The sequence below is a fragment of the Syngnathoides biaculeatus genome, chromosome 8, assembly GCF_019802595.1.
Source record: "Syngnathoides biaculeatus isolate LvHL_M chromosome 8, ASM1980259v1, whole genome shotgun sequence".
Classification (NCBI taxonomy): domain Eukaryota; kingdom Metazoa; phylum Chordata; class Actinopteri; order Syngnathiformes; family Syngnathidae; genus Syngnathoides; species Syngnathoides biaculeatus.
Window position 1 is genome coordinate 22,196,462 of NC_084647.1, and position 17,596 is coordinate 22,214,057.

The following is a 17,596-nucleotide window of genomic DNA, read 5'->3' on the forward strand; positions in this document are numbered from 1 at the left end:
ACTGACTAGCTTGTTAGTTCTGACATACTTAACGCTGTTATTTGCACATGTGCGTCACCTAAGTGTCAGAAAAATTCTGAGGTAATTGATTATATACTGTGCGTATATCAATATAGTGACAGGATGGATGATAGGGTGATGTCTTTTTTATTTTTGATGTCACGCAATGTCATATGATCTACCAATACTACTTTCTTCCGAAAGTGATCAACGCTTTGAACACCCCTTGCTATACAGAATGTATTGTTTTTAAATGAATGCTTGTATTTAATGTGCTGTTGATGGGTCATACAAGAAAAACAGGAGCTATTTTGGTGAGCAGAAAAAGTATCCCAAATTCAGTAACCACAGAAAATTTCACAATTGTACCTAATGCAGTTGATAAGTAACAGGTAACTCAACATCAGTCACTGTGATTTGACAAGACGATCGCGCGCCATCACGCACGCAAATCTGCAGTCGAGCACAAAAAAATCACGCGCGTAAAAATTTGTTACGAGTAGAAAAAATAGATATTGAAAGAAAGGAAATTCATTTACACCAGAGGTGCTCAATGCGTCGATCGCGAGGCAATTTTGGTTGGTCGTGTGACGGCGTGCCCCAAATAAATAGATAAAAATATGTTGGACTATCATCCACCTTGTCGCTTGATTCAGGTGTGCCCAATATGTCGACCACACGCACAAAAAGGTGTGTTCTAGCAAGCCGGCCTCCTATTTACGGCAGTCGCGGCGATGTGCGCGTGAAATTGCAAATGATCATTTCTGAGTTTGAAATTTTTGTTTTCTATTTTAGTTATGTTTTTCTTTTTTATTTTTAATTTACAGTTATTTTTTAATAATCCAGTAAGTTGTTTTAAGGTCTTGAGATTCCATCCCGAATCACACTCAAATTTTATTTGCGATTATGACTGGTGGACCACACCCGTAACTTTATATCTGCATGAGTAACCACACCCGTACATATTTCAAATGTGAGTGACTGCAACATACATCTGAACTGAACGGGATGTGAAATATGGCACACATGGTACACACAGGGTTTCATGAAAACTGCAACATACAGTAAATGTAATGCGAGAGACACACATTCAATGAACTATCGGTAACAAACAGATATTATTAAAGGTCAAGTTGTCATGATCCTGCCGCTCCAGCACAAGCTGTGCAGGTGCCCGCGTGGGTGCCCGCGCGGGTGCGCTGATTGGGAGGTGCACACCTGCGCCTCATGCAGCCTGATTATGCTGTGTATTTATATGACTCCGATGACAACTGGCCGGCGCCAGTTTGTTGAGCTTCATGTCCCGTTCCAGCACTCTCGTATCCCTGATCGACAACCTGTGTGTACCGACCTTCGCCCGTTCTCCGGCCAACCTTGTAAGCCTGACTCCTTTGATACTTCTGGCTGCCTTGATCGTTCTCCTGTGTACCGACTCCTGCCTGCCCGCTCACCTGCTCTCTACGCCCGACGTCCCAACTGCCGCTGCTGCACCGGACTGCCTGCTCGATCCCCGACCTCGGCATATAATAAACGTTTCTCCTTGAACTACTTTGCATCGTCCTAGTCCTGCATTTGGGTCCTACTCTCGTTCCGATGGGACATGACAGAACGAACTTGCCCCAACAGGACCCAGCGTCACCGGGACCGACGCAAGGTAGACCGTCTGCCGGAGGACCAAGCCAGTCCAATCTGAGTAGGCTCCCTGACGTCCTCTACTTCCGTGTCTTACGCTCCGCCAGCGAGGTATGAATACGTCCCGAACACGACCCGTCCGGCTCTTCATATTCTTGTGGACTCTGACTCTTCGGAATATGAGGAGGACCGTGATTTGTATGACCGGTTGCCGGAGTACGACTCCGATTATTCTGATTATGAATCTGCTCGTCCGATCTTTCATCCCAGTCAGTTTGTTTCACCTCCTCGCGTTTCCAGCACCCGAGCGTCTTCACCTGGTAGGTTTAAGTACACCAATCCGTATGAGGGAACCCGCTTGGCCATCTACCCGGGACCTCCGCGTGGCGGGCAGAGGAGACGCCCCGGCTGGGCGCTCCCTTGTGCCTCCCGCTGCGCGGCAACTAAGACACCGTCCTCCCACTCCTCGCCGGCAACGGCGAAACTCGCAGACCCGCAGCTGGTGGCGAAGCTTCCAGCTCAGAGGGAGGAGGAGCCGCCAAATCACGAGGCGTTCCGCCGTGAAATGCGGGCGGAGATAGAGCAGCTGAGCGCCGAATTGGCGGCTCTCACGGCCCAGGTCCGGCAAGGATTGGCGAACCAGCTGAGCTACGCTGACGTTGCAACGGCGACGGACTGGCTGTTGATGCAGGTTCACGTGGCAGTTGGAATTGACCTGCTCCCGAGACACGCCCACTTGTCAGTTTCGACTGACTCTCTGCCTACTCTCGTTCACGTCGCCGTTGAAACAGACCCGCCCCCTCGCCAAGTGCACGTCGCAGTGGGAACGGACTCGCCACCTTGCCAAGTGCACGTCGCAGTGGGAACTGACTCGCCACCTCGCCAAGCGCACGAAGCTGTGGAAACTGACCCGCCTCCTCGCCATTCCCACGTCGAGGTTTTGGCTGTTTCGAGCAGAGCTCACGCGGCAGTTGGAACTGACCCGCTCCCGAGACACCCCCACGTGTCAGTTTCGACTGACTCTCTGGCGACGCTCGTTCACGTTGCCCTGGAAACGGATTCGCCACCACGCCACACCCACGTTGTTGTTTCAACGAATACACTGCAAGCTTACGTGGCAGTGGGAACCGACCCGATGCCGCCTCACGTTGCTGTCCAGGAGGTGGCGACGTCTCCACAGCAGCTTCTCGTCCGTGCCCTGTAGTACCAGTGGCGACCGGTCCACGGTCACTCCCTGTTCTTGCTCTGTCGTTGACCGGTCCGCGGTCATCTCCTGTTCCTGCTCCGACAGCGACGGGCAAGTCCATATGTTCCCGTCCAGGAGGTGGCGATGGTGTCGCCGCCTTCTCAGGTTGGTGTCCAGGAGGTGGTGATGGCGATGGTGTTGCCGCCTTCTCACATTGCTGTCCAGGAGGTGGCGATGGCGATGGGGTCGCCGCCTTCTCACGTTCCTGTCCAGGAGGTGGCGATGGCGATGGGGTCGCCGCCTTCTCACTTTCCTGTCCAGGAGGTGGCGATGGCGATGGGGTCGCCGCCTTCTCACGTTCCTGTCCAGGAGGTGGCGATGGTGATGGGGTCGCCGCCTTCTCACGTTCCTGTCCGAGAAGAGCTGGGGAGTTCTGATGAGCCACCCCGGAGCTGGAGAGACTTCGGGATGGCTGTGATGGTAATGGTGGCGGTCATGGCTCTGGTCCTTCTCTCCATCATCCTATTCGCTCCAGATGGCTCCCAGCCGCTTCATGACCTGGCCTTGTTGTTGACCAATCCACGGCTGCCTACTGACCAAGCATCGGTGGCGACCAATCCCTGGTCGTCTGGCAACTACGGCGTGGGAGGTTCTCGTCCGGAGCAGTGGCCTGCCTCGTTATGGTGCCTGCTTCGTCGATTGGTTCCTCACAGAGGTCGTCCGCCCGAATCGCCCCTTGGGGACCCTGGTGCTTGGTGTCTAGGTCGTCCTCCTGACCTGTCCACCTGGACGCCTTGCGTTTGGTGGCCTGGATGGCCACCAGACTGGGTTTCACCCCTTCTGCCCACCCCTGCCTGTTAATTATTGTCTGTGTTTTTCGTTTAGGCACGTCTGGGAGCCGTGCCTTTGAGGGGGGGGGGTACTGTCATGATCCGGCTGCTCCAGCACGAGCTGTGCGGGTGCCCGTGTAGGTGCCCGAGCGGATGCGCTGATTGGGAGGTGCACACCTGCGCCTCATGCAGCCTGATTATGCTGTGTATTTATATGACCCCGATGACAACTGGCCGGCGGCAGTTCATTGAGCTTCATGTCCCGTTCCAGCACTCTCGTATCCCTGATCGACAACCTGTGTGTACCGACCTTTGCCCGTTCTCCGACCAACCTTGTAACCCTGACTCCTTTGATGCTTCTGCCTGCCTTGATCGTTCTCCTGTGTACAGACTCCTGCCTGCTCGCTCACCTGCTCTCTACGCCCGACGTCCCAACTACCGCTGCTGCACCGGACTGCCTGCTCGATCCCCGACCTCGGCATATAATAAACGTTTCTCCTTGAACTACCTTGCATCGTCCTAGTCCTGCATTTGGGTCCTACTCTTGTTCCGATGGGACGTGACGCAAGTGTCATGAAATGGATGATTTTTGATAAATTATTAATGAAAAACCTACAGCCTATATGGTCCCATGTGTTTTTTTTCCCCCACCACAAAACATGATTTTGACATACACAGCTTTTTGTAACTCCCGCCATACAAATCCTCTCGAGGGATTTGTTTTGGAGAAAAAGCAGGAAATGACATACACGACAGAGGCGCCCCCTACTGGACTCATTTCTTTCCATTAGTTTTACCTCCGGGAAGGGAGCTCGTTGTTCCTTCATGTTAGCCGAAATGCCGGTTCATTGCATTGTTGGACATTGCTTGAACACTTGGGAGAAGTGATTTAGCCTTCATAAGTTTGCAAGAGACCCGGTTCGTTGTGAAAAATGGATTGCACGGGTGCAGAGGACGAGGGCTTCGTGGGTTCCAAATAACATGTAGGCAGTAATGCGCCCCGGCTCGATGGTGTTCAACAAGTACTGCGGCGGCTTTGAACATACCCCTAAAAGCAGCATGGCTTGGCTCCTCCTTATATGCCAGAAATTCAGACACACAGGCTGAGGCACCAAATTCGGCGGTCACTGCTTCTGCGAAGGCTGCACGTTGCCGCGATGGCTCATCTCCGCCGCGGAAGCGGATCGGACGGGGATGAGGTTTGGCCGTGATCGCATATCTGAATATGGCTTGAAACAATAGTGTAATATTGCCCCGAGGGCTCGAAACAAAAGTGTGATATTGCCCCGGTAACTTCACTCGGTTGTGTGGTGTTCTCCTTTTCGAAAAGAGCTTCTGTGTCAGACGGGCCGCGTTTGTCTCCTATAGTTAGGGTGCACCGCGTGTTTTCATTTGTAAATGTCCGGGTGACATCACAGACGGAGGACGCAGCCAAAATGGCGACCACTTGGATATCGTAGAATGACACTTCTGCAACTTTGCGCATGGATGACGTGCGCTCCACTCACATTTATTTTTTCATATGGACATTGAAGTGAATAATGTTATATGTATTTTTCATTACAATATCTATTTTAGAATGTTTATAAGGATGACACCCGGGCTTTAATGTAATGTTAATCGTGTTGGTTCATGAACATTAAAGCTCAAGTGTCGTCAAACAGATGATTTTTGGTATGTTATTAATGAAAAACCCACAGCCAATATGGTCCCATGTGTTTTTTCACCACAAAACATGATTTTGACGTATACTTTTGCTTTTTGTAACTCCCGACATGAAAATCCTCTCAGGAATTTGCCGAGAAGAAGCAGGAAGTGACGTAAAAGACAGTGGCGCCACCTCGTGGACTCGTTTTTTTCCCGTTACTTTTACCTCCGCGAAGGTAGCTCGTTGTTCCTTCGTGTTAGCCAAAATGCCGGCTCATTGGATTGCTGGACATTGCGTGAACACTTGGGAGGATGGATTTACCCTTCATAAATTTGAAAGAGACCCTGTTCGTTGTGAAAAATGGATTGCAGATTGCAGAGGACGAGAGCTTCGTGGATTCCAAATGACAGGTAGGTATGTATACAGCCACTAAAAAAAAGTTTGGGGCGGACCACGTAATCAGTCTCTCTCATAACGTAGCAAAAGATCCGCGTATGAAATGTGTTGATGTGCGCATACAGCTACTAAAAAAAAAAAATTGTAGTTTGGGGCGGACCACGTAATCGGTCTCTCTCATAACGTAACAAAAGATCCGCGTATGAAATGTGTCGATGTGCGCGTCGCCCAGCCAACAATGTCTCACTCAGCCTGCAACATAGCTCGGCTCCACTCCCTCCTTATATAGCACGGTGGTCACATCTCACATCTGTCGGGCTTTGCGACGGGGGCGGCTCTGAAGAACCCAGCAGAGAATGCGTTACTCAGTCGCGTGCTAGCATGAAACGCACCAGCTCAACTGGCCGGCTGCGATGAGCCGCGATGGCTCATCTCCGCTGAGGAAGTGGATCGTACGGGATGCGGTTTGGCCGTGATGGCATATCATCTGAATATGGCTCGAAACAATAGTGTAATATTGCCCTGAGGGCTCGAAACAATAGTGTAATATTGCCACGGTAACTTCACTCGGTTGTGTGGTGTTGTCCTTTTCGAAAAGAGCTTCAGTGTCAGAAGGGGCGTTGAAAAAATCCGAATATCTCTGTTTTTCGGCTTCCATAGTAGCAGGCACTGTGCGTTTTCAACAGCGGAAGTGACGATGACGTCAAGGACAGATGACGCGACTAATATGGCGACCACTTGGATGTCGAGGGAGACTCAATTGGGCAACTTTGTGCATGGATGACGCGCTCTCCGCTCACTTTTTTTTTTTTCCCGTATAGACATTGAAGTGAATACTGTTATATGTATTTTTCATTACAATATCTATTTTAGAATGTTTATAGGGATGTCACCCCCACTTTAAGGATAACAGCTTATTAAAGAAACAGCTTGTTTTCATGGTGCAATGCATGCTGGGAGCCACACGGCTTGCGCTATAATATACTTAAAATACAAATTCTGTGTGTGCTGTCAACCAAAATCCAATGATCCACGGGAAACTGTCACTGTAAAATCTCTAAGATATTTTCCTCTATGATTTGTGGAACATAATGAGAATTTAGAGGAATTTCTAACAGTTTACAAATACAATCCAACGCAGTACAATGAAGTTTGTAGCTATGCATACAGCCTCTTTAAACCGCTTCTTTTTGTAGCTGGTACACTCCATCTTTTTAACCTTTCCTATACAGTACTTTTTTCCCCAAGGGGAGTATATTTCTTGCAGAGTATTTGGATTCAATCTTTAACTGTTTTATGTTTTTACAGTACAACCTCCACTTACTTGATCATTAAATAACACATTTAGGTATCGTTTTCTCTTGTAAATTTAGACGTTTTATTATTAAAATGTATATTCTTAGTGGCTGACAGTAATGATGAATAATTTTTTTAGGAATAAAGTCTCACTGTCTTTATGAACACTTGGGCCTACTATGTTATTGCATTTTACTGTTAATCATTTGGATGATATTTGGAGAGAGGTAGGTATTTTTTTAATGCAATACTAAAAGTTTGAGAACCACCATTTTATAAGTGATCATTTGAAAATAAAGACTTGATGGATGCTTAGACTTGTTCATTTGAAGGATCGCTGTGTGAAGAGGCAATGGAATATTATGCTGGGTTTCTGCAAAAAAAAGAAATGCTGCATCTTCTGCTCTAGTCTGTCAATTTTGTCGGATCCATGCGTGAAAGACATTTCCACTTGTCAGAAATTGTTTGTGGGCATCTGCAGAGATGGAGCTTTTTGTCCCTGTTCTGCCTTGCAAGACACAATAGAATTACCTGCACACACGTCTTCCCTGTTCCACCTTAGCTTCCCGAATTTGCCAAAATGCTGACACAACATCTCCGACATGCAGCCCCATATGAGATCCATTTCCATGGTGAAAAATACGTGACGTAACAGGCATTTGTCTCACAAGGCAATTTTTATTTTCTCTGATGGAGTTGGACTTGGATTTCCCCGCATGGCCAGGCCACAGGAAAGAGAACATAATCTCTTATGCAACCAAACTAGTGGTTTGAGATGAGTCGTGATAGAACATGGAATCTTTCCGATTTTCAAATGGCAACAGGGGGAGTCCTGAGCAATACGTTTGGGATTATGCATTGCATAACATAAAAATGGTAATATGACGTAGGGCTGAATGATACGAGACAAAACATGTACAAAATGGTTTTCACCACCTTGTCAATAAAGACCACCTAAAATATACAATTGGATGCTTTGCTTTGTGTATTCATGATTACATGTGAATTTTACTGTGCTTACTTCAAAACTAACAGCAGTTATCTTATTTTCTTTTGACAGTTGTATGACAGTGCATGGAATGTAAAGTAATGTTTTAACACCAATGTTTTTTGTCATAGAAACTGAAGAGAAATTCAACCCTACAGATACTATACAATGCTTGAACAGACAAATACTTCAGTGGCAGTGACGTATGCATGTGTACACTACAGCTCCCCGTGCAACATGTCAACTTAGCCTGTAACATGTGAACAAGATTATCTCCTACATCCACTATGTCCTATTATGGTGCTTTCATGAGCGCCGTGTGGCCTTTGTTGAGCACAGTGCGGGGGTATGACCAGCAGTGGTCAGCAGTGCTTTACTTTCGTAAACAGGGAGTGGCTTTAGATTCTGCAATACTGTACACTCACAGGGCATTAGTTTAGGGCATACCTGCAATTAATGGGTTAAAGTAAAAAATGAAAAAATCTCCTTCCGCCTGCCATGTGTAATTTCACACCTAGCCAACGGTTTCTTTCGGCGTCGCCACAGCGTGTCATCTCAGATGAACGCACGTATATGTTTGGCACAATTTTTACACCGGATGCCCTTCTTGACGAACCCCTTCTCAGGGAGTGGAGGCCCCAGCGGGATACGAACCCACAACCGCTGGTTTCCCAAACCAGTGCTCTAACCACTGAGCTACGGGGCGTCTAATGAAAGTTAAAGTATGCTTAAAAAAAAAACTTTAATGAGAGTTAAAGTATGCTTAAAAAATCCCCACACCCAACATTAATTGAATGCCAGGCTATGGTGACTTCAAAAAGGAGCCTAAGTATGTAACCTATACTCTGTACGCCTCAAATGAATTAAACAAAATATATATTTTCAAAGAGTTGTGAAATGAAAAATAATTGGTTGCACAAGTGTCCAGAATTGTGGCTGTGTTCATATTTTACAAATAACATGCAAACGCAGATTTGATGGCTGCCACCATTCGAAGTTCCTCTGATTAACTTCAAATAAAGCTTAGGTGTTCTACTATGTTTTTCAAAATAAATTTTAGGGGCAGGCATTTATTTATCCATCCATCCATTATCCAAGCCGCTTATCCTCACAAGGGTCACGGGAGAGCCGGATGCTATCCCAGCTCACTTCGGGCGAAAGGCGGACTACACCCTGAACTGGTCGGCAGTCAGTCGCAGGGCAGATATCAACACCATCACTGAGCAGGAATCGATCCCACACTGCGCGCACCAAAGTCAGGCATGTGTAAGTTATTTATTGTTCATGAATTGAATGTAACATAGCCAAACAACACAAACCTTATTAACCTCACGTTATTCATACAAATGAGCTACGATTTGGGTTTTCATGACACAAATCAGGCTTCTACTGCGTGTGTATACACGCCATATAGACTGACTGGATGTGATGAGATGCAGTAAGTAACAAACACATCTGAAACCTTTGGGGAACTGGCAGATTTGAGTGACACACGCTATGTGTAGGCACAAGGGCATGACAAGGCCTCAAAGTCACTTTTGGACTTTGCCCAGTCATTCACATTTGAGTCACCGCTTGTCATGTTCAGCGCTCATCAGGAAACGACCTGCCTGCCTGCCTAGATGGATGGATGGATGGATGGCCGGCCACTGTCAACCTCCGGGGCATGACACTGGATTTTGTGAAAAAGGCAAGTACTGTAAATGCTAAGTTTACTGCTCTAATGCAGCAATTTTACATGATCTCCGTGTGGAAGAGGCAGAAACGTATGCCACTGGGTTCTATGAAAAAGGTGGCTAATCACCAGGTTTAGTTCTCTGTTGAGACGATATCAATGATTCTGGTCAGAATCTCTCAGTATAGCACAGGGGACTACTGCTGTTACCCGCAAAGTTTATTGGACCATTCGGTTCTGTGAAGTTCTCTAATATGGTGAAAAAACATCATACAGAAATTTACCAATGATATCAAAGAGAACTGTAGTGTCTTCTTTATATCCCTTTTGGGTAATCTGTCATCTTTATATAAATGTTTCAACCAAAAAATGGATCAGAATTGTATTTTTAAAGAATATCGTTGATGAAAAACCTTGAATTCCAATGTAACTGATCCAACTGCAGTTGAGCTAAACAAAGGCAAGTGTGACACCATTGAAAAGACAGACATTACATAAATTAAGAGACATAAAAAAATTTAACACTTGATGCCTAAAGTAACCCTCTGGTACACCCACCACAACTCCGTCGTATAGATGTTACTTTCCTCTAATTCTATTATTTATGATACAGCGAAGAATGTTACAATATTTTCAGTAGCTGCACACTCAGGAAAGTTTTGTCAGTCGGGATAAAGTGACCTTGGAAGGGATTTGATTCCATTAAAAAAAAAAAATGCTCTGAAACCCAAGCAATTCAAAGATTTAACTTGAAAATCATCATCATATCGCCATGTGGCTTAATTTTCTACAGTATTTAATGAAAGAAAGCCAAAGACATGCACGTCAAAGATACTCTTTTGTACACAATAAACATGAGTTTCAAGTCCCAGAGTAAGTAAGTCAAATGAGTCTTTTTTACAAAAGGATTAAAGTCTTTGCTTGCTATGAAAATGAACTTCACCCCCCCACATTTCAGCTGCAATTTAGCCCTGACACAAAAGGACCAGCTGACATGTCAGTGATTCTCACATTAACACAGATGAGAGTGTTGATGGGGACAAGGCTTGAGATCACTTTGTCATGCTGATTGAGTTACAATATTAGTTTTAAAAGGAGGGCAGGATTTCAAATCATTCTTCACACTCATCATTGCGATCCACTCAAAGATATTGCTGGTAGTATGATTGCACCTAAATCAACCATTTAGCGGATCACCAAGAACTTCAAGGAGAGAACTTCAATGGCTGTTAAGGAGGTTTCAGGGTGCCCAAGAAATTCCAGCAAATGGCCAGGACTGTCTCCTAAAGTTCACTCAGCTCCGGGAATCAGGTCACCTCCAGTGTGGAGTGTGCGCAGGAATGGCAGCAAGCAGGTGTGAGTGCATCTGCATGTACAGCAAAGACTTTTGGAGGATGGCCTGGTGTCAATAAGGGCAGCAAAGAAGCCACTTGTCTCTGAGAAAAACATTATGGAGAGACTGATATTCTGCAAAAGGTATAGGGTATTGGTCTGCTGAGGACTGGGGTAAAGCCATTTTCTCGGATGAATCCCCTTGCCGATTGTTTGAGGCATAGTCCGGAGAACAAACGTGAGTGCTACAAACCGTCCTGCGTTGTACCAACAGTAATGCATCCTGAGACCATTCATGTGTGGGATTGCTTCTCAGCCGGACTCACTCACAATTTTGTTTAAAAACGCAGCCATGGATAAAGACAAATGCTGACAAATTCTGACAAACTCAAAGCATTGATTATGCAGCAATGGCCTGCCATCAGTCAAGATGTGGCCTATAAATTCATTGACAGCTTGCCAGGGCGAATTGCAAAGGTTTTTAAAAAGAAGGGTCAACACAGCACATGTTGACTCTAGAATAAATTTCATTTAATTGTAAATAAAAGCCTTTTGACACTTGTGAAATTCTTGGAACAAAAACATAAAAAAAAACACTAAAGCAGCAACATTTGTGAAAACAAATACTTGTGTCATTCTCAAAACGTTTGGCCTCGACAGGAGAGGTGGGTCACATGCCTCATTACAATCACAGAATGTGGCTGATTAAAGCAAAAGGGCAGTGATGTGTTAAAAGGAACTCATCAAGTCTTTAAGATTTTTGAGGTGTGTATGTGGCTCGCACAAATCTATTTTTAACAGTGGCAATGCGCCACAGATGCAGTGGCTGCAAATTCACAGATCTTGCTGTTCGATTTAACATCACATTTCAATGTATTTTGTGATGAAAGTCTTTCTGAGAAATAGCATATTTGGATACTTGCTGTCCTCCCCAACTCGGCATCATTTCCAGAAACTTAATCCCACTGGAGGCGAAGATAGCAACTTTCCAACTGGCAACACAAACTGATCTTTCCTAGTAGGGGGAGCAGATCAGTGAAGTCTATAAACAAAGTGGTTAATAACAGTTCGGCTAGGAAGCCGCATAGATGTATTGTAGCTTCAAGACTATTAAAATTTGTGTCTATTCTACCTTGTTTATGTCTTAATAACACAAAGACGATGGCATGTGTTGAGTTGAAAGCAAGGGAAATTATTTATTCACACTCATGATGCTGCTCTGTACCATTGCGAGAAGGTGCACCAATTCCAAGGTGTGCTAAGTGTGAACATCTTCACCTGTTTTAAGATCATCCTTACTTGAAAGTAGATTTTGTATTTTTTTTTAAATGATGCAGGAAATTTTAATTTGTTTTCTATCCATCCATTTTCTATACCAGAAGTTAAGATATTATTCTTGGTGTCTTTTTGCAAACTGTAATCCATCTTATTTTATGTTTAGGCACAAAAAACATATCAAAGTTCTGTTTACGTACATGGTCGCTTTGCTTGCGCTTATTACAGTATTTGTGTGCACGCTTTGCTTGAGTTTATTACAGTTGTTGCAGGTATTGTGACAAGCTCGGTGTGTTCTGCGTGTGCATCGATGTATAAGTGAGACGGGAGTCCGCAGCATGTGCAGAGGGAGGGTGAGAAGGAAAAAAAGCGCAATGGCGACTGGGGAAGAGTGCCTTTATTGTTCCTGCCACCCAGCTCAGCTGTGCAAACAAATGGTATCCAACCTTCGACTGTCCCGCCACACTGTTAGACATTAGCATGATTACTGATTCACAATTGAACTCAGATCTCCAAACATGAGTATTTTCGTGTTGCATTCGATGAGAATTGTGACACACAAGACTAGGTTGAACAGCTCGTTTTTCTGTGTGAGAGAGCACACAATTTACATTTTTAAAAATTCCTGGCCTGTAGTACTCTATAGCAGTTGATTTTTCTCGTTATCATGTATGTGACATTTACAACAAATCTGGCTGAGCAAAGGTATGTGTGTGAGAAGGGAATGACGTTCATGTGTATGATATGGCTCTTTGATGCAACATAGTAAAAAATGTGGCTCGCTTCCAAGGCCATTACCTCATCATTTGGGCTTCCCCGTGTTTTTTAAAGACATAGTATGAGTTTTTCTGTGTAAACTTTTGACCTTGAAGAAAATAAAATTCTCTAAGGACGCTCTCATTATTGTGGTATTTAACAAAAGGTTCTCTCAAACATCGTCTAAAAACCATCTAACTCTGGCTGTCTCTCTGATGAGCTCATTTCTGATTTTATCCAATATGATCACACCTAGAGAGAACCTCCACACCTTCATTTCCGCCACCTCCAGCTCTGCTTCCTGTTGTCTCTTCAGTGCCACCGTCTCTAAATCTTACATCACGGATGGCCTCTCTGCTCTTTCATAAACTTTGCACTTCATCCTATCAGAGACTCTTTTGTCACATAACACACCTGACACCTTCCACCAGGTGTTTTATATAAATATATATAAATGTATGTACAAATTTGCACTGAAGGTAAAATAAGGTAACCTACTGTATGTTAAGACAAGGCAATGTAAATTAAGGTGGAACACTTGATAAGGTTAAGTGAAGGTAGTATAGATGAAGCCACACCAAGTTGAGTGGAGCAAAAGTAAGATTATTTACAGTAAGAAATGGCGAACCTAGGCATATACAAACCCTTCATTGAGAGGTACAGTGGATGTCTGGTGTTAATTGCTCTCGTGAGGTCATGCCACAGCATCTCAATTGGGTTGAGATCAAGACTGTATATATAAACATGGATATGCTGTAAGTCTATAGCACTGGTGTCAAACGCAAGGCCCTGGGGCCAGATCCGGCCCATCGCACAATTTTATGGGGCCCACGAACCCAAACATACAGCGTCAATTTCCATGATTCTTGTAAAAATCGGGACCAAAAATTTCAAATTGTCGTGTATCATAAATGGTAAAGTTGAGATACAAGCATTTTTCTGTTACCAAACATAAATAGTTGAAAAAAAAAAACATTACACCTGATTTCCAATTCCAAAAATAGTTCATAAATTGATGATGTCAATATGATGAGACAATTCAATATTTTTGTTTCACAGTTGTAATGGCCCTATGAGGGAAACCAGAACTACAATATGAACCACGAGAAAAATGAGTTTGACACCCCTGGTCTATATGCTCCAACACTTCCGCGACCCTCGTGAGGATAAGCGGCTTAGAAAATGGATGGATGTTTTATACTATTGTATTCTCAAGTGTATACAAATAGTCAATCAATAATGGGGAGCCTACCATACCGAACCGTGGACCAAAAATCAACCTTAATGTGGGTTACCTCGACTGTCCCACCCTTAAAAGGAACTGAATGAAATCACTTGCTTGACTGGGACAGCAATACCAGCTGCAGTAGGACACGTGGTGAATCTGCAAATGTCACATTAGTGACACTCACACAGAGGTCACTCATAAAGATGGAACCATTCGTCTGAGAGGGGTGACACGTTTGAGAAATATGCGTGAAAGTACAATGTACATTGCAACTTAAGACTTTCAAATGCCTCCACGAGCATCATCGCCTTGCATCCATTGTAAAATCTATGCGGAAACGTATTTATCGCAGCATGTCAAGCACAGTGCCGCTATGATTCAGTGCTGCCTTGCAGCTGTAATTGTAACTGAGGCACCATGGGAGGGCTGATTTTTTTTTTATTTTTTATCGGATGGAAAAAACAGCTCTGCGGTTTCATCTCGCTTTATATTTTTTCCGGATATATCATGAGGGTTTATATTTCATATATAATTTTTTATAGCCAGTTCTGAAGATAGATATACGGTGGAACCTTCAGTTGAAAAAAAAAATCTTGGTTGTGCTCTATGAAAAAGAAAAAAAAAAAATCCCATAAAAAGCCATCTAACACCATCATAAACCCTTTACTAAATCTAGAGTCAATACTGAAAGTAACATTCTGAAAATCCCAACAGTATACGAGTGGAAAGAGAAAAAAATACACACACAAGAGGTCAGACGCTGCTGAAATTATTAAAGCCTTGTGACATGAATTCATTAATTGCATTACTCGTGCTGGACTGAACCTACAATTGCTCATGTACCATGAAAGGTCAAAGCAAAACGAACATTTACACTGAATTGGATAAAAATACAAAGAACAATGGGTTTATTTTTCTTTAAGTGGATTGTTTTAGATGAGATGTAGAGAAAACAGGCAGCATATGGCGCAGCAGCATGAAAAACCTGGGTTTATAGTGCCATCTTCTGATCATTTGCGATTATAAATTGGATTTTTCCGCTCACAATTCATCAGAATATATCCACACATATAAATCATACATTTAGAGTTCACTTAAAAAACTGACAAATCCCCTTTCAGGAGGATATCATTTTGTCATCATTTCAAGGTGTTATCTTATTTGCGCTGTTTATTAAATGATTTGAATTTGTGCCATGATTCTAAAGGTAAATGCTGTATCCTTCAAGCACAATCCCAAAAATGATGAACATGCATTTCCTATCCATCTTCTGCCCCTTTGCCCTTGTGCGCGCATTACTTCCATATTTAGCCCTCAATTCGATCTTAAAGGCATTTTTTTTTAAATTAGAATGCACATACCACATCATCCAAAAATACAATGTTAGTAGCACTATTTTTGTTATTATTTATAGTCAAATGGATCAATGTAAAATAAGTGAAGTGAAACTGCATAAATAACTCCACATTGACTGTGCAAAGAATAACAACAAGGAAGGAAAAGGGAATTCAGGAAAGGCTTAAGATCAGCATTATCCTGCTCTGCTTGGTTCTGTGTAAAATGCACAGACAGGTAATAGGCAGCGTCGTCACTATTTTGGTCGATGCCAACAATTTCACAACCACACTAATGAAAACTAACTGTCTGTTTGCGGGTTGCAGTGTGAACGCAGACTCGTGTGACAATATCTCACTTTACAGGGTTCTGTGTAAAATGCAAAGGTGGATAAATGGCAGCTCTTATACTTTAACATTTTGAGTTTCTGGCATAACTTATCTTTGCCAGAATATACAACATACCACAAATGGTTTTCATTTGAGTCTTCAGTTAACCCAACATATATGCTTGAATGTATGTGAGAATGTGAAGTTTACACAAAAAGACCAGAGCCGCAATTTGAACCTCCACCCCACTCGTCACCATGTTACTGACCAAAATCCAATGCAATTCAATTAATACAGCGGTAACTGATCGTGCCTTTTTGTATTGTGTAATGCCGTTTGTAACCTCATTACTGCTGTAAAATGAGCACCCCCTTTGAATACTTGTGTACTCATTGATTAAGTATGACTTTGTTAGGAATGATATGGCCTCATTTTATCAGGCCACGATATATGTGAGACACAGAGCAGGCCGAAACTCCTTTTCAAAAGCCACCGTCACAAGAACAATACCAAAAAAACAAGCTATAGATGAAAAAGACATCAAGCATACATTCATATATTCTCTGTCACTCATAAAGATGGAAGGTTATAAAAATGGTCTGCAGCCCCCCCATCCACACACACACACAAAAACACACACACACACTATCAAAGCCGATCATAGACATTGCAATCACAGTGTAAGTGATGTCACTTCTGTTTGCAACAAGCAAAGTTCAAAGTAAGCAAGCAACTTTATCTCCCAATGCCCAGAAACATACAATTTTGCAGCGCCTCACTCAACACTTCCCCGCCACTTTGCCGACACTCCTCGCTGAGCTCGGCTCCCCCTGCCAAGCAGCTGATGTGCAATATTAAGCATACATATTATCCATTCCAACATTTCCAGACACTGGACATTAGATGTTACATAGTACTGCTAATAATTCATCATGTTGTCATTTATATCACTATTAATACTATTATTTCCCAATTTTCACAAATATTACTATAGTATAAGTAGGCTGTATATTGTGCCACAATGTTTTGGGGGGTTAGAAAAGTGGTTCTCCAACTTTTTACACCACCATCTCAAAAAATATTCAACTGTCCCAAGTACCAGTATTATGACCAAAAACAATAATGTAGCAGGCCCAAGTGTTCATCAAAAATACGAGGCAGTGGTTGTATTCCTGAAAATGACACCAGTACTTTTTATTGTAAGACACTGCGGCATTACACACCGTTTACAGAGAATTTTAAAAATGTGCTTAAATAATTATAGCATAAAATCAAAATAAAATGTACTGGAATGTTTCAAAACTGTTCTTAAATGATTGAATACAAACGTATTAGATTGTATTTGAAACTTAAATACAATGGAACTGTACTTTAAAAACATACTGTGCTCAAAAACATTTTAAAAAGTACTATGCATTAAAGGTAAAAAAAGTGTTGCACTGGATTCCTGTGAATTTGTATTTAATTTAAATGATTTAATATGCAAGATCTTAATCTGTTTTCCCCCTTTCTTTGGATTAAAAAAGGGGTTTATTGTTCCTCGTTGGTGCTTTTGATTTGTTCTTAGTCGTCATTTCTATGCTGATATGAGTGAATGTGTGAGTACTGCTTTTGGGACAAATAACCCACTCTTGCGGAGTGAATAAAGTATTTATCAATTTCTCCGTCCATCGACACATCCGCAAACTTT

At 43.4% G+C, this 17,596-nt stretch overlaps 1 non-coding gene across 1 annotated transcript; it reads right to left on the bottom strand.

Annotated features, from left to right (window-relative positions):
* Window positions 1–8,609: 8,609 nt before the first annotated feature.
* On the bottom strand, window positions 8,610–8,682 carry trnap-ggg (transfer RNA proline (anticodon GGG)). Its single transcript has one exon. It is a non-coding gene; the product is annotated as a tRNA-Pro (tRNA).
* Between the last annotated feature and the right edge of the window lie 8,914 nt (window positions 8,683–17,596).